General features: G+C 42.0%; 1 protein-coding gene and 1 long non-coding RNA gene across 10 annotated transcripts in view; one reads left to right on the top strand and one right to left on the bottom strand.

Moving 5' to 3' along the window:
* The window catches only part of ZNF19 (zinc finger protein 19), a 90202-nt gene that overhangs the window by 29089 nt on the left and 42852 nt on the right, over window positions 1-18261 (bottom strand). Inside the window, exon 3 of one of the 9 annotated variants that reach the window (XM_024349910.3) lies at window positions 10244-10398. The exons of the other annotated variants lie outside the window; for them this stretch is intronic. The gene's annotated coding sequence lies outside the window, so the exon portion shown is untranslated. The remainder of the gene's footprint in view (window positions 1-10243; window positions 10399-18261) is intronic. 9 annotated transcript variants of the gene reach the window in all.
* LOC129137472 (uncharacterized) lies at window positions 10051-14083 on the top strand. Its single transcript, XR_008540066.1, has 2 exons — window positions 10051-10175; window positions 13838-14083. It is a non-coding gene; the product is annotated as an uncharacterized LOC129137472 (long non-coding RNA).

Genomic DNA, 18261 nt, shown 5'->3' with positions numbered 1-18261 from the left:
ACTAGCATGGGAAACACTCACTGTGTGCAAGGGACTCACTTTGGCATTCAAATTTCATCGTACAGAATAAAGAAAATGTGGTTCATCTATGCCATGGAATACTACACAGCCATAAAAAGGAATGAGATCATGTCTTTTGCAGCAACATGGGTAGAGCTGGAGGCCATTATCCTAAGCACATTAACACAGGGACAGAAAACCAAATGCCACACGTTCTCACTTACAAGCCATGGTCTGCAACCTTTTTTTGCTTTCATACCCATTAAAACAGTTTCATTAAAAAATTAGTTTAGGTAGTCATGGCCATCAAACACATGAAAAGATGCTCAATGTTGTTAGTCATCAGGGAAATGCAAATCAAAACCAAAACGAGGCTGGGCGCGTTGACTCACTCCTGTAATCCCAGCACTTTGGGAGGCCAAGGCAGGTGGCTTCCCTGAGGTCAGGAGTTCGAGACCAGTCTAGCCAACATGATGAAACCCCATCTTTACTAAAAATACACACACACAAAAAAAATAGCTGGGTGTGGTGGCAGCACCTATAATCCCAGCTACTCAGGAGGCTGAGGCAAGGGAATTGCTTGAACCAGGGAGTGGAGGTTGCAGTGAGTCAAGATCATACCACTGCACTCCAGCCTGGTGACAGAGCGAGACTCTGTCTCAAAGAAAAAAAAAAAAAAGAGATACTATTTCACACCCACTAGATCAGCCATAATTAAAATGGAAAATAACAAGAGTTGTGGAGAATGTGGGGAAATTGGAAACCTTGTGCATCGCTGGTGGAAACATAAAATAGTGCAGTCACTGTGGGAAAGTTTGGTGGTTCCTCAAAACGTTAAGCATAAAATTACCAGCAATTCCACTGCTAGGTACATAGTAGTTCCCCCTTATCCTCAGGGGATAGGTTCCAAGACCCACAGTGAATACCTGAAATCATGCATCGTACCAAATCCTATGTACACCATGTTTTTTTCCTATACATACATACCTACAATAAGGTTTAATTTATAAATTAGGCACAGTAAGAGATTAACAACAATGATAAAATAGAACAATAATAATAATATGCCAGTATCACTACTCTTGCATTTTGGGGCCATTAAATAAGGGTTACTTGAATACAAGCTCTGCAATGTGATAACAGTTGATCTGATATCTAAAACAGCTACCAGGTGACTGACAGGTGGGTAGCATCGACAGTGTGGAAATGCTGAACAAAGGTGTGACTCACGTCCTAGGCAGGACAGAGCGGGACAGGGAGAGGTTGCATCACACTACTCAGAATGACATGCAATTGAAAACCCAGGAATTGTTTACTTCTGGAATTTTCTGTTTAATATTTTCGGGCCATGGATGACCAAGGATAACTGAAATAGCAGAAAGGCGGAATACTGTGTACCGAAAAGAAGTGAAAACAGGTATTCAAACAAACACCTTGTAGAGGAATGTTTGTTGCAGCAGCACCAGTCTCAATAGTGAAAAGATGGAAACAGCCCAAATGTCCATCAACTGATGAATAAATACAATGTGGTGTATTCCTACAATTGAATATTATTCAGCCATAAAAAGGAACAAAGTACTGAAACATGCTACAATGCAATGAACCTTGAAAACATTATGCTAAGCGAAAGAACCCAGACAGAAAGGGCCACGTGCTGCATGATTTCACTTATACAAAATGTTCAGAACAAATAAATCTATAAAGATAGAAAACAAACAAGCAGTTGCGGGGTGGTGGGGGGGTGTGGCAGAATGGAGAGTAACTGTTTCATGGGTACAGAGTTTCCTTTTTAGGTGATGAAAATGTCTCAGAAATAAGAGATCGTGGTTGTACAAAGTTGTGAATGTACTAATGTCACATATTGTAAACTTTGAAATAGTTAATGGTTAATTTTATGTTATGTGAATTTTACTCAATTAAAAAAATCCATAAAAGAAAATAAACCCAGATCCCCTAATATGTTTTTAGCTAATATTTAATATTTTCAAACATAAGTGTAAATAGGTGCAAAGGATGCAATTTAAAATAAAACTGTTACATCAATCTTTTAAATATAGCCATACAATCTTAATGCACTATTAATTTCAGACTTGATCGCCTATTTTAAAAAATATATGAACAATCTTTTCTTTAACTGTCGTTTTAACTTGTCATTCCTTTTCCTCCTTGAAATTATGTTTCCATTACACTTCTCCACAAACTTTCAAACTTGTATAATTTTTTAGGTTTGAAAGTCTTCTCCCAATTATCTTATCATATATAAAATATGTATGTAATTTAAATTAGAAACTTTAAAAAACTCTACTGACACCAAAGTCTTCAAATAGTGGAAACTTATTCTGGGTTGGTTATTATTATTGCTATTAGTATATAACTGATCAAAACAACATAAATATTACAAGTTTTGATAAATAACAAATAATTATTAAACACAAAAATAAAAATTTGTTAAAAATACAGATGTTTTATTAGATTGGGTAGGGCTTTTCTCTGTTTATTCACACATTTGTGGATAAATATTACACTAGAATGAGAGTTCAGCATAAACTCTATTTTAAAATTTTGTTTCTAGAAATATAAGCACTGTTTACACAAACAAGAAGATAGAAATTGAGATATCAGTGTCAGTCACTCAATCCTTTTTGAGTTTTATGCCCCAAATCACACAGTTGTTAACCATCAAAAAAAAATCTCTTTTTTTAAGACAGAGTCTCTCCTGCTGTCACCCAGGCTAGAATGCAGTGGTGCTCACTGTAACCTCAAACTCCTGGGCTCAAGCGATTCTCCCATCTCAGACTCCCAAGTAGCTGGGACTACAGGCACATACCACCATGCCCGGCTAATTTAAAAAGGTTTTTTTGTAGAAACAGGGGCCTTACCCAGGCTGGTCTCCAACTCCTAGCCTCAAGTGACTCTCCCACCTCCACCTGCCAAAGCACTGGGATTACAGGCCTGAGCCACCACACCCCTCCTCAAAAATTTATCTTTAGTGATCTATCAGCTCATGGCTAGGTTAGGTATTCTTTCAATGCATTAATTTGTTTTTTAGGTTTGTTTTTACTTATTCTTTAATTTTTTATACTGACAAGCTCAAGTCTACACAAATATAGAAGAATAAAAAGAATCCCTATGTGCCCATCACCAGCATCAACAATGTTATCATCAACCCATGGCCAATCTTGTTTCATCTCTACCTTTCCCATCTCCTCTCCACTCCACACCACTTCATCACTGCTGGACTGTTTTGAAGCAAATCCCAGGTTACACATCTTTACTTCACCTGTAAATAATTCTATATATATCTCTCTTAAAAATAAGGATGTTTTGAAAACATAACTTATAAACCAGTACACCTAAGAAATGCAAGTCATTCAATATCCATCTAATGTGCAAATTTCCCCTAATTGTCTCACACATATTTTTGTTTTGGTTTGGTTTAGATTTTAGTGTTGGTTTTTCTTCTCTTTCTTTTCTTTTCTTTTTTACTGTTGGTTTTTTAACTCAAGATCCTAACGAGGCCCACAAATTGCATTTGGCTGATATTTCTCTTAAGTCTCTTTGCATCTCCTTGGCTTACTGTTTAACATGCTCTTCTGGCCCCTGAATTTCCTGAAAATTGATCTTTAGATCTCAAGACTTGGTCAGATTCAGATTTTATACTTTGGCAAGAATCCTTCACAGGTGGTATGTGCAGTGGGTTCAGTGTTATTATCTTTCCATCTAATGGTTTTAGCAGCTATCAATGACACAACCTGGATCCATCATTATGAAATGGAGTTCCTCTTCAATTTTAATGAAAGCCAGTAAATGGAAACCTGCAAACGAATTTGTTCCCTAGTTGTCAGAGTCACCACTCTCTTAATTTTTAGAAACTAGTATACTCAACTTCAGAAATTATCATTATTATATTAATTAATTATTGATTTTGAGACTTATTTTATTATTTAGACTTATTAATTATTAATTTTGAGGCAGGTAATTATAATTAATTATACTGGTTATTCTTTCTTTTTTTTTTTTTTTTTGAGACAAGGTCTTGTGTATCACCCAGGCTGGAGTGCAGTGCAGTGGCACAATCATAGCTCACTGTAGCCTTGAACTCCTGAGCTCAAGTGATTCTCCTGCCTCAGCCTCCCAAGTAGCTAGGACTACAGGCATGCACCACCATGCCCCATTAAATTGTCTTATTTTTATTTTTGTAGAGATGGGGTCTTACTATGTTGTCCATGCTCACCTTGAACTCCTAGCCTCAAGCAGTCTTCCCACCTCAGTCTCCCAAAGCACTAGGATCACAGTGCATCAGCCTGCTATTATTCTTTCACTTAAGATACACCTTGTTTAACTTGTTGATAATACTCAAAAACTATTGGAAAATCAAAATATTTATATCAAACCACCATCACCAATTTAATATTTTTTCAATAAAAATATTTTTATCTCATCCTATGTTTTAAATACATTCTTGTTAAAATGCCTTGGAAATCTATTTCATTTCACCTATGAAAAATACCCACCATATAACCTAATTGGACACTCTGATCCTCATTTTCAAACCAATAAAATAATCAGAGTTAATTTCTCTCTGAATTTTTTTTTTTTTTTTTTGAGATGGAGTTTCAGTCTCGTTGCCCAGACTGGAGTTCTAGTTTGATTGCACTGTGGTCTGAGAGACAGTTTGTTATAATTTCTGTTCTTTTACATTTACTGAGAACTGCTTTACTTCCAACTATGTGGTCAATTTTGGAATAAGTGCGATGTGGTGCTGAGAAGAATGCATATTCTGTTGATTTGGGGTGGAGAGTTCTGTAGATGTCTATTAGGTCTGCTTGGTGCAGAGCTGAGTTCAATTCCTGGATATCCTTGTTAACTTTCTGGCTCATGGATCTGTCTTATATTGACAGTGGGGTGTTAAAGCCTCCCATTATTATTGTGTGGGGGTCTAAGTCTCTTGTAGGTCTCTAAGGACTTGCTTTATGAATCTGGGTGCTCCTGTATTGGGTGGATATATATTTAGGATAGTTAGCTCTTCTTGTTGAATTGATCCCTTTACAATTATGTAATGGCCTTCTTTGTCTCTTTTGATCTTTGTTGGTTTAAAGTCTGTTTTATCAGAGACTAGGATTGCAACCCCTGCCTTTTTTTGTTTTCCATTTGCTTGGTAGATCTTCCTCCATCCCTTTATTTTGAGCCTATGTGTGTCTCTGCATGTGAGATGGGTCTCCTGAATACAGCATAGTGATAGGTCTTGACTCTATCCAATTTGCCAGTCTGTGTCTTTTAATTGGAGCATTTAGCCCATTTACATCTAAGGTTAATATTGTTATGTGTGAATTTGATCCTGTCATTATGATGTTAGCTGGTTATCTTGCTCATTAGTTGATGCAGTTTCTTCCTAGCATCGATGGTCTTTACAATTTAGCATGTTTTTGCAGTGGCTGGTACCAGGTGTTCCTTTCCATGTTTAGTGCTTCCTTCAGGAGCTCTTGTAAGGTAGGCCTGGTGGTGACAAAATCTCTCAGCATTTGCTTGTCTGTAAAGGATTTTATTTCTCCTTTTCTCCTTCACTTATGAAGCTTAGTTTGGCTGGATATGAAATTCTGGGTTGAAAATGCTTTTCTTTAAGAATGTTGAATACTGGCCCCCACTCTCTTCTGGCTCATAGAGTTTCTGCTGAGAGATCCACTGTTAGTCTGATGGGCTTCCCTTTGTGGGTAACCCGACCTTTCTATCTGGCTGCCCTTAATATTTTTTCCTTCATTTCAACTTTGCTGAATCTGAAAATTACGTGTCTTGGAGTTGCTCTTCTCGAGGAGTATCTTTGTGGTGTTCTCTGTATTTCCTGAATTTGAATGTTGGCCTACCTTGCTAGGTTGGGGAAGTTCTCCTGGATAATATCCTGAAGAGTGTTTTCCAACTTGGTTCCATTCTCCCGTCACTTTCAGGTACACCAATCAAAAGTAGATTTGGTGTTTTCACATAGTCCCATATTTCTTGGAGGATTTGTTTGTTTCTTTTTACTCTTTTTTCTCTAAACTTCTCTTCTCGCTTCATTTCATTCATTTGATCTTCAATCACTGATACCCTTTCTTCCACTCGATCGAATTGGCTACTGAAGCTTGTGCATGTGTCATGTAGTTCTCATGCCGTGGTTTTCAGCTCCATCAGGTCATTTAAGGTCTTCTCTATGCTGTTTATTCTAGTTAGCCATTCATCTAATCTTTTTTCAAAGTTTTTAGCTTCTTTGCAATGGGTTCGAACATCCTCCTTTAGCTCGGAGAAGTTTGTTATTACTGAAGCCTTCTCTCAACTTGTCAAAGTCATCCTCCGTCCAGCTTTGTTCTGTTGTTGGCCAGGAGCTGTGTTCCTTTGGAGGAGAAGAGGCGCTCTGATTTTTAGAATTTTCAGCTTTTCTGCTCTGGTTTTTCCCCATCTTTGTGGTTTTATCTACCTTTGGTCTTTGATGATGGTGATGTACAGATGGGGTTTTGGCATGGATGTCCTTTCTGTTTGTTAGTTTTCCTTCTTACAGTCAGGACCCTCAGCTGCAGGTCTGTTGGAGTTTGCTGGGGGTCCACTCCAGACCCTGTTTGCCTGGGTATCACCAGCATAGGCTGCAGAACAGCAATTATTGCAGAAAGGCAAATGTTGCTGCCTGATCCTTCCTCTGGAAGCTTCATCTCAGAGGGGCACCCAGCTGTATGAGGTGTCAGTCAGCCCCTACTAGGAGGTGTCTCCCAGTTGGGCTACTCAGGGGTCAGGGACCCACTTGAGGAGGCAGTCTGTCCGTTCTCAGATCTCAAACTCCATTCTGGGAGAATCACTACTCTCTTCAAAGCTGTCAGACATGGACATTTAAGTCTGCAGAAGTTTCTGCTGCCTTTTGTTCAGCTATGCCCTGCCCTCAGAGGTGGAGTCTGCAGAGGCATGCAGGCCTCCTTGAGCTGCAGTGGGCTCCCCGCAGTTCAAGCTTCCCAGCCACTTTGTTTACCTACTCAAGCCTCAGCAATGGTGTACGCCCCTCCCTGAGCCTTGCTGCCGCCTTGCAGTTCAATCTCAGACTGCTGTGCTAGCAGTGAGCGAGGCTCCATGGGCGTGGGACCCTCTGAGCCATGTGTGGGATATAATCTCCTGGTGTGCCGTTTGCTAATACCATTGGAAAAGTGCAGTATTAGGGTGGGAGTGTCCCGATTTTCCAGGTACCGTCTGTCATGGCTTCCCTTGGCTAGGAAAGGGAATTTCCCGACCCCTTGCGCTTTCCGGGTGAAGTGATGCCCCGCCCTGCTTCAGCTCACATTCTGTGGGCTGCACCCACTGTCTGACAAGCCCCAGTGAGATGAACCAGGTACCTCAGTTGGAAAAGCAGAAATCACCTATCTTCTGCATCGCTCATGCTGGGAGCTGTAGACTGGAGCTGTTCCTATTCAGCCATCTTGGAACCTCTCTCAGAAGAGGTGAAATAACTTCTATTCCACTATTCCTACTCCACAATATTCAATTCAGAATATCCATTTGCAGGCCAATTCCTCCCAATAGGAAAATGTTCAAGACAACGGAAGGTAAACGGTAGGCAAGTTTTTTCCCCCCTTCCCCTTTGATTATTAAAAGAGCCTTTTCAGAAGTCCATATTTGAAAGTGTTCCTTTGTTTGGTGCCCCAGAGGTTTTGCCTCCCAGGGGCAATTCAGGGCAGATTAAGGGTATGCATTCCTTTTGCAAAGCAAGAGAAGAACAGATTATAGGAGGCGCTTGGGAAAGGAGCATCTGCGCAAGCAACCAGGGCCATTCCCAGAAGACCACACATGAAGCTGAGGATCTAAAACTGGAGTCCCCTAGAACTGTCCACTTTACTCTTCCCACTTTGAAGACCACTGACTGCTGACCCCTTGCTTTGAGAATATTTCCTCAAAAGACTGGAAAAAGGCAGATAACAGTGGTCTCAACCGTTACTGACTTGCTTTGAAACTTGGAGAACATTCCTTAATGTCTTACTGTGCTAATCTGAAATTGGAATCAATATCTAGTTTCCTGTTTCCTTCTCATGGTATTTTGAGAATTAAGCATTGTCAACACAAAGAGTCAAAACTCTGTAAAATATTTGAAGAGATTTATTCTGAGCCAAATATGAGTGACCATGGCCCATGACACAGCCCTCAGGAGGTCCTGAGAACATGTGCCCAAGCTGATCGGGGCACGGCTTGGTTTTATATATTTTAGGGAGGCATGAGACATCAATCAAATACATTTAAGAAATACATTGGTTTGGTTCAGAAAGGCAGGACAACCCAAAGCGGGTTGAGAGGTGGGAAGCTTCCAGAGTATAGGTAAATTTAAACATTTTCTGATCAACAATTGGTTGAGTTTGTCTAAAGACCTGGGATCAATAGAAAGAAAATGTTCAGGTTAAGACAAAAGACTATGGAGACCAAGGTTCTTTTGAAGTCTTATAGTGGCTGCCCTTAGAGACAATAGATGACAAATTGTTTCCTATTCAGACCTTTAAAAGGTGCTAGACTCTTACTTAATCTCTTAAAGATTGGGAGGATCTGGAAGAAAAAGATCTAACTACGTTAATAGAGATTCTTTAGATGCACATTTCCCCCCACAAAGGACAGCTTTGCAGGACCATTTCAAAACATGGCAAAGAAACGAGTTTTGGGGTAAAATATTTTGACTTTCTTCTTTGTCACATAATGTTATGCCACAGTCAGATTGGAAAGTAAGTCATGATATATGAAGTTAAATAAAACCCATCTGATGAGAATTTATGGTTTGTAGAGCAGATTCTCAGAACCCTTAGATAGGAATTTGGCCAAGATTTCAAAATCGGAGTTTAGTCTTCAGCATGAAGGTTAGCAGTACTACTTAGGTTTTGAATAGCACTTTTACCTTTCTGAATGACTTTGCTGCCTGGATCTTCTGTTTCCCTCTCAACTGTCCCTCAAAGGCAAGTCTCACCTTTGTGCAACAGGTGTGGGTCACAAAGGCCCAGGGCGAGACTGGCCAAAGATCACACAGCAAATAGGTGACCTGGTTGGGAATAGAACCTGCATTTACCTCCTTTCTCCAAATGCATCAGCACAGGAAAATACGGAGAAAACAATAAAGCAAAACCTGAAGAAATCACTGATTAAATTAAACACCAGCAAATAAATAAAAAGTATAAAGTAGATTCAGTATGTATACTATATATAATATATAGTACTGTTTATATCTAAGTTTACACTTGATGTTAGTCAAAAGGCCAAGAAGCAATTGTATATCTAAGTTCATAGTACATCAACTTTTTTTTTTTAGACGCTCTGTCACCCAGGCTGGAAAGCAGGGGCATGATCTCGGCTCACTGCAATCTTGCTCTTAACGGGTTCAAGCGATCCTCATGCCTCAGCCTCCCGAGTAGCTGGGACTACAGTCGCACACCACCACACCTAGGTAATTTTTTCTATTTTAGTAGAGATGGCTGCCCAGGCTGGTCTCGAACTCCTGAGCTCCGACAATCCACCTGCCTCGGCCTCCCAAAATGCTAGGATTATAGGCGTAAGCCACTGTGCCTGGGCAAAGATTTTTTAAAATAATGTTCATAAAGAGAGGCCAATTCATATTCTTAGTTTATTCCAGCAAACTATGATTCAGACATCTGAAGGGGGAAAAAAAACCCAAAACCTGAAGTTCCCAAAGACAGTCTCCATTCTAAACTGCACCTCCTTCTTCACAGTCCAGTGACCTATGACATGCTTTCTACTTCTGAATCCACCCTGTAAAATGATCCTCTTCTGAAAGGAGTTTCCCGCCAAACAAGGAAGTTCTAGACATAATCACACTTCAGGAGATATTTGTGTATGGTTTGCTTTTTGTTGTTTTGTTTGTTGATTTTGCTTTGCTTGGAGCAAAGTTTTAAATTTAATTTCTGTACAAAAGCTATTACAAAAGAGGTAAGATTTCCTCCTACTTCTTTTCTCCTGCCACCCAGTTCCTTTTCCCAGAGGTAATCAATGAGAAATAATTTAGAATGTAAGATATGTTATAATTCTGTACATGCCATGGCAACAGGAAATAAGCCATTCAGGGCTCATCCGGAATCCAGGAAGTGTTTGGATATTGGAAAAACAAAAACAAAAAAAAACCTTTGTTCTGTAAGACAGTATAGAAAGTTGGGAGAAAGGTCTACTCCAGGATCAAGGTAAAATCTGACATGCCACATAACCATAAAAGAGAATGGGGGATAAAGGAATGAAATAATGAGTCTACCTGGGAGCTATGTGTGAGCCCAAGACAGGAATGGGAGTTTCCAGAAGTTCACAGAGCAGTTAAGACCAGAATAAATCCAGGTAGCCAAGACCAGTCAGGACCAGGCATGGAGATAGACCCCAGGGCTGCCTCTCTTTTCCAAGCTGATCTGCAGACTGAAAATTTAGACCAGTTACAAATTATCTAAACTGCCCCAGGAGCTGAAAACCTTTAAATTTTAGAGCTGCGAGGAAACAAATATTATCTAATACATCTACTCTCAAGCATTTTGGTCTCAGGGCCCCTTAACACTCAGAAAGATACTGAGAATCCCATAGTGTTTTTGTTTATATGGGCTCCTCTCTATAGATATTTACCATATTAGAAACCAAAATTGATAAATTTTTAAATATTTATTTATTCAAAAATGACAATTATGAACATATTACATGTTGACAAAAATGCTTTTATTAAAAATAAATATATTTTATTTTTTAAAAATTAAGGGGAATAATTAGCATTATTTTACAGTTTTGAAAATCTCTTTAAAGTTTGCCTTAATGGAAGACAACTGGATTCTCCTTTCTGCTTCTGCATTCAAGGTGATTTGATATCACATGACACATAGCCTTGGGAAAACCACCATACACACACACACGAGAATGAAGACGGCAAACGATGTCCTAGCATGATTATTAAAATGATTTTGCATCTACAGACCTCCTGAAAGGGTCTCGAGGACCCCAATGGTTCCTGGACCACACTTTGAAAACTATGGATCTGAAAATAATTTAGGATTGCATTTTCCTGTAATGCCGCGTCTTAGCAATGTGACCTTGGGTGAGCTACTTAACTTCTCTAAGCCTCAGCTTCCTCCGCTGTAAAGCAGCACTAAGAATAGAAGGCTACGTTTATGGCCGCATGCCTTCCTATAATCTGGGTATCTTCATGGTCATTATATATATAAGTGAGGTAATACTTATAAATATTTAATACAGTACTTGGCCCCTAGTAATCACTCAAGTAACAATTCTTCCTACTATTATTGTTAATATTTGCTATTACTACATATCAAGCATTGTGCCAGGCACAGCAGGGGTCATATCACAGGGTGTAAGAGGCCTCAAGTTGCTTAACAGTAGGGGACATAGGACAAATACCTAATTATAGAACAGAACAGATTTTGTCCGAATGATACAAACCAGGAAGAGGTCACATTCATTCACTCATTCAACAAATATTAATCGATTTTCTCCAGTGTGCCAGGAACAACAGGGAGGAAGAGGCCAAGGTTTCAGAGCCTCAGGAACGAGGAACAGCAGGAGGTGAGGGAGTCAGTGAGGGATGGGATGGGCTGGGCGTGGCCAAATCAGGTAAGGCTTTGTAGTCCTATGTAATTGAGGATATAAGGAAATGTTTTATGAGAAGGCTGCATTTGAGTTAGAACTTCAGAAGAGGCAGGATTCGGGATAAAATTGATGTGCACATTCTTTTATGCACTTTCAACAGATATTTGAGATTTCCGCCAAGTCTGCTGCAAAAACAATCCCTACTTCCAAAGAAGATATTTTTGCATTTAATGGTTTTTATCACATAAGAAATACATGCGCACTTTTAAAAATTAGAAAATACAGGAGTGACCAGCCTGGGCAAACATAGCAAGACTACTACATCTCTACAAAAAAAAAAAAAAAAGGTGGGGGGGCCAGGTGTTTCTTCTAGAATGTTCTTGCTGGTTGTGGTGCACACCTGTAGGCTCAGCTACCTGAGAGGCTGAGGCAAGAAAATCACATGTGCCCAGAAGTTCAAGGCTGCAGTGAGCTATGATAGCACCACTGCATTCCAGCCTGGGCAACAGAGCAAGACCCTGTCCCCGCCGTCCCCCAAAAAATACAAGTGAGCAAAAATAAGAAAATAAAAACATTCTTCTGGCATGGGTTGTGTGTGAGACCCCAGGACTATCCACCTACAGGATTCAACCCTAAGCCTGTGGGACCAGTGGTTTGTCTGCAAGGAGCTAGAAGCAGCTAGAAAAGCCGGCCTGCCTGCCAGGGTAGACCTCCTCCTCGCCCCCTAACCAAATTGTGCTCACGTTCCTTGAGTCCTCACCGCCCGATTGCGCACTGGAGAAGTTGGAAGGAAAAAGCCTCGTGCAAGAGGAAGCGCAGCCCAGGGCTCAGAAGCCCCCTCCTGGCGCCGCAGCGGGGCTCTGCCAGCTCTCCAGGGAGGCGTTGGGTGGAGGATGTGGCCAGAAAGGCAGATGTCCTCTAAGGGGGAAAACAAAGTTCCTGGGCGAAGGAAACGTGAGAAAAGGACAAAGAGGAGTAAAGAAGAGGGTGCATCAGCTTGGGAAACGCAGCAAAGCGCACAGTGCATGCGCACTATGTAGAGCGTATGGGCTGCTGGGCGGTGTGGGGAGAGGTCACGGCCACCGTGCGTGCGAGGCCGGGGAGGCTGCGGGGGATCGCATGGGAGCCCCCGAGGTGAAGCCGGGAAAGCGGCCCCACGACGACCCCCTGACGGCTGCGGGAGGGCTGAGAAGCCTCCTTCCCTAATACGTTAAAGAAAAAAAAAATTTGGCCGGGCGCGGTGGCTCACGCCTGTAATCCCAGCACTTTGGGAGGCCGAGGCTGGTGGATCACGAGGTCAGGAGATCAAGACCATCCTGGCTAACACGGTGAAACCCCGTCTCTACTAAAAATACAAAAAATTAGCCGGGCGTGGTGGCGGGTGCCTGTAGTCCCAGCTACTCGCGAGGCTGAGGCAGGAGAATGGTGTGAACCTGGGAGGCGGAGCTTGCAGTGAGCCAAGATCGCGCCACTGCACTCCAGCCTGGGCGACAGAGCGAGACTCTGTCTCAAAAAAAAAAAAAAAAGAAAAAGAAATTAATCCAAGTGGGGGTGGTTTTAGGTGCTGCCTCTTTATCTTTTGCTTAGATTTTGGAAGGGTTTAAAATTTCCCTCCTTGCCTTTAGATTCTCTCCTCTTGTACCCGACATTAATTAAGCACCTACTGTGTACTAGATGCTGGTGCTGGGGGCACAAAATGGAAGACCCCTATAGTCCTATAGGGAGGCATATATGTAAACGCATGTGCATCATTACAGAGGTTTGTACAATTTACTTTGGGGGGCGAGGAGAAAGAACTGGCACGGGGAGAAGGGAAGGTTGCACAGGAAAGGCATATCTGAACAGGGTTTAGAAGGCTGAATTTTTGGCAGATGGAATGTGAGTAAGGTGGGGAGGAGAACATTCTAGAAGAAACAGCAGGTCTTAGAGAGGCATGGAGTGTGAAAAGACGTGCTTCTGTGACTAACATAACAAAATAATTTGGACAAATTTATTTATCCTTCCTAACTCTAAGTTCCTCTTGAATAAAAAGAAATAGTGACAGCAATATAGCAATGTGTCCAATCAGTGGATTATGAAACACACTTCAAAGGCAAAATGATATCCTCACACCCAAAAGGTAAATGCTATCATAACTCGGGTGAACTGTGTTCTTGGAAAGGGAGCTTAGAACAGTTTATCCCAATGTTGATTCTGGTTTTGGCTTCATGGAGTCTCATTCATTCTTACTTCTGACCTCTACCCCGACTGTAATTATTTTTTCAAGGAACTGGACCAACAGGACCCAAGGGAGAGTATCAAAGGCAAAACAAAGGAAAATGAGGACAACCCAATACTCAGAAAAAAAAACGAGTAATTCATGGATTCACAACGGGCAACAAACTAGATGACTATTAGGAAGAGAAGAGCAAACCTTATGATCTCAAAATGACTTCTTGTTCATTTGCATCCTCTCATCAATCTAGACTTTAAGAAATATGTGATTTTTAAATAAATGGGTATATCTGCATAATAGTGTTTTGGCATTAAATTATTTGATATGACTATTAAACATGTTTCTGCAAAAACCACTTCACCATACTGCTAGAATCTAGCAGCTAGATTGACCCAACACTTCATTATGTCATTCCCTTGCTCAAAGGTGGAAAGCAACCAGATGTGGTGGCTCACACCTGTAATCCCAACACTTTAGGAGGCCAAGACAGGAGGATCACTTGAGCCCAGGAGTTCAAAACTAGCCTGGGCAACAAAGTGAGACCTTTTCTCTACACAAAATAAAAACAAATAGTCCCAGCTATTTGGGAGGCTGAGGTGGGAGGATCGCTTGAGCTCGGGCGGTCAAGGTGGTAGTGAACTGTGATTGCACCACTGCACTCCAGCCTATATAACAGAATGAGCCTGTCTTAAAAATAAAAAATAAAGTTGTAACTATTCTCTGCTAAGTAGAATATAAAAATGCCCTAAACTTACACTCAGATTTCCACAATTAAGCTCTATTCTGCCCTCTATCCACACCCTTTTTCACTATTGCTCTACAGAAACCCTCTTCTTTGACAAAATTAATTTTCTTAGTGTGCCTCAAACACACAATCCCATGTGACCACTGACCTTTCATAAAGATGATATTCTCGCCATCCCAACCACATACTTAACTAGGCTACTAGATACATGTGTCCTCTGTGGTCTCCTAGTGGAAATTCTGTTTTTAATGTTAAATACAAATAATTTTTTAAGCAATGCAAGTTTCTTGACATTGTTTAGGAAACGTCAGTGGTTAGAGTGATTTAGTATTGCGTACTGAAAATAATAGAAAAAATATCGACACTGAGTCATATCTACTTCTTTACCTTCGACCTTTTAAAATGTACTTGTGGGATTTAGATTATCTTTGGATTGAACTATACAATACAATAAAATGTAAAATTAAGTGCCCCATGTTTGAGAGACAATCATTGTACCTGAGGTAGAAAAGTGCTTTAAACAGTGATGAGACTTGGTTTTATATTGTCGCTTCACATATGTTTGTTGGACCAGGTTTTCTGTGGGTGCATGTATTTGATTACATTGTTTAGTTATAGGGAATGTGCACCTGTTTTTTGTTGTTGTTGTTGTTGTTTTCAGCTGGGCGCAGTGGCTCACGCCTGTAGTCCCACCACTTTGAGAGGCCAAGGTGGGCAGATCACTTGAGGTCAGGAGTTTGAGACGAGGCTGGGCATCATGGCAAAACCTTGTCTCTATTAAAAGTACAAAAATTAGGCCAGGCACGGTGGCTTACGCCTGTAATCCCAGCACTTTGGAAGGCCAAAGTGGGTGGATCACCTGAGGTCAGGAGTTCAAGACCAGCCTGACCAATATGGTGAAACCCCATCTCTACTAAAAATAGAAAAATTAGCCGGGTGTGGTGGCAGGCACCTGTAGTCCCAGCTACTCAGGAGGCTGAGACAGGAGAATCGCTTGAACCCGGGAAGCGGAGATTGCAGTGAGCCAAGATCACGCCATTGCACTCCAGCCTGGGCGACAGAGCAAGACTCCATCTCAAAAAAAAAAAAAAAAAAAAAAAGCTGGGCAGGGTGGTACACGCCTGTAATCCCAGCTACTAGGGACGCTGAGGCACGAGAATTGCTTGAACCCAGGAGGCAGAGGTTGCAGTGACCTGAGATCATGCCATTGCACTCCAGGCTGGGTGACAGAGAGAGACTCTGTCTCAACAACAAAAAAAAAAGTTCCTTTTTAAGGTTGAACAAAGGCTCATTCATTCCTTCCTTTCCCAGACTTTCACCAAGCACCTTCTATGGGCCAAGCATTGTGCTACATGCTAGGTATACACAGGCAAGAGGTGATATACACAGATAAAAGGTGATTCTCTCCCAACGTGAGTTGGGAAGACAGACATGGCTAAGGCTTGTGGCTATGCTGAAGGGACTCTGCAACAATTTTCTAAGGCTACCATAATGCTGAGTAACAACCAGCCATGAAACTTCAGTGGTATACAATAAAACCTCATTTCTCGTGCATCTAGGGTGGTCGCTTAGGTAGTTCTGCTGATTTGGCTTGGGTTCACTGAAGTGTCTGGTGGTTAGCTGCCATTGGCTGATCTAGGATGGCCTCAGCTAGGACAACCATGGTAATCTGGATGTGCTTCCCGTGCCTTTCATCCAGCAGGCATGATCTCACGGCAGTGACTAAGACACAAGAGCAAGAACATGTCCAACTGCACAAGTTACTTTAAAGCCTCTGCTTAAAAACATCCCAACAGGCCAGGCACGGTAGCTCATGCCTGTAATCTCAGCATTTTGGGAGGCCTAGGCAGGCAGATCACTTGAGGTCAGGAGTTCAAGACCAGCCTGGCCAATATAGTGAAACCCTGTCTCTACTAAAAATACAAAAATTAGCCGGGCATGGTGGCACATGCCTATAATCCCAGCTACTGGGGAGGCTGAGGCGGGAGAATTGCTTGAACCCTGGAAGTGGAGGTTGCAGTGAGCCAAGATTGCGCCATTACACTCCAGCCTGGGTAAAGAAGCGAGACTCCATCTCAAAAAAAAAAAAAAAAAAAAAATCCCTACAATCAAAGCGAGTAGCATAGCTGAGACCCCAGGCAGAGTTATATGTCATAGGGCATGGATACAAAGATGGGAGAATGGAGGTCGTCATGGCAATCTGCCATGAGCTCTGAACACACAGACCAGGGAACCTAACTCAGCCTAGGGACATAAGGAATGGTTTCCCAGAGAAGGTGATGCTGACTTGAGTTGAATCTTGAAAGAGAAGATGCAAGTTAACCAGGCAATAAAGCAGAGAGGGCGCTTTAAGCAGAACAACCCACATGAACCAAGAGCTTTGGAGACTGAAGTGCTTCCACGTCTTTATTTTATGTGATGCATATGCCCTGCAGCTATTAACCTTTCTGCAGTTTCCTGTCTGGAATGTAGATGTGAGCCCTAGATGTGCACAGCTGTCTCCTGGCCATGAGGCAATAAGCATGAAGTTGATGGTCTGTAGAAATAAGTCACCCAATGGCATTCTTGAGCCACTGTATCCACCCCAACTGTATGACTACATGACTTCATGTCACACAGGTCAGCACCCAGGAACTCCTGTGATATCCCCTGGAGAACTACCTAGTCCCTCAGTGTTCCGTGATCTATCTCTTCTTTCTCCCTCAATCAAGACTCTTTCTCTCTCTCTCTCTCTCTCTCTCTCTGAGACGGAATTTCACTCTTGTTGCCCAGGCTGGAGTGCAATGGCGTGACCTCAGCTCATCACAGCCTCCGCCTCCCAGGTTCAAGCGATTCTGCTGCCCCAGCCTCCCGAGTGGCTGGGATTACAGGCATGCGCCACCACACCCAGCTAATTTTGTATTTTTAGTAGAGATGGAGTTTCTCCATGTTGGCCAGGCTGGTCTCGAACTCCCGACCTCAGGTGATCCGCCCGCCTTGGCCTCCCAAAGTGCCGGGATTACAGGCATAAGCCACCATGCCCAGCCCAAAACGCTTGTTCCTTCAACCAAGCTGACTCCAGATGCTTTGCATTGTTTGGAGAAGTGGTGATGCAGTTTCTCAATGTCTAGAGTTTCAACAACACCCCTACCCTGGCCTCCACATCACCATTGCCAAGAGTAAAGAGAGAGCACCCCAGTCTCTTCCAGCAGGTACTTCACACTGCCCTTCCCCAAGTTTTCAGTTTGGCCACCACTATCTTCCTGGAGGCCATCATTATCTGTTATTATTTCCTTTATCCTGGTTTATGCCAGTCACACAAGTAGCCCAGGATCCTCAGTTGTTCCTTATCCCTTGTGTTTCATCCCAAATGGCTCCAAATGTCTCATTTTCTGACCCCATTTCCCGCCCTCCCCATCCCGACACCCTTGTTGGGATCCACAAAATCCATCTTTTCTCGAAGTGTCTTAATTTCCTCTTCACTTTCTTGCTCTAAAGGAAACTAGGTCTCCCTTGAAGACACTGCTTTCTCTGCAGTCCTCTCAAGTGGTGGCTGTTTCTTACACTCCACAGTGGAATAGGTTTTCTTGTTCCTCATTGCTGCTTCCAGATTATTCTGGCTCCCTCCTTCCTAAACATTTCCAGCTTTCACTCTGATATTAACCAGACTATACTGCCCTCATTACAGTCATATGACCCCTGCCACTCTCCAACTCTACTCCTGGGACAATTCTACATGAACTCAATATCC

This window comes from Pan troglodytes, chromosome 18 (genome assembly GCF_028858775.2).
Source record: "Pan troglodytes isolate AG18354 chromosome 18, NHGRI_mPanTro3-v2.0_pri, whole genome shotgun sequence".
NCBI classification, from domain to species: Eukaryota; Metazoa; Chordata; class Mammalia; order Primates; family Hominidae; genus Pan; species Pan troglodytes.
The sequence above is the reverse complement of the archived record's forward strand: the minus strand, read 5'-3'. Positions and strand labels throughout refer to the sequence as shown.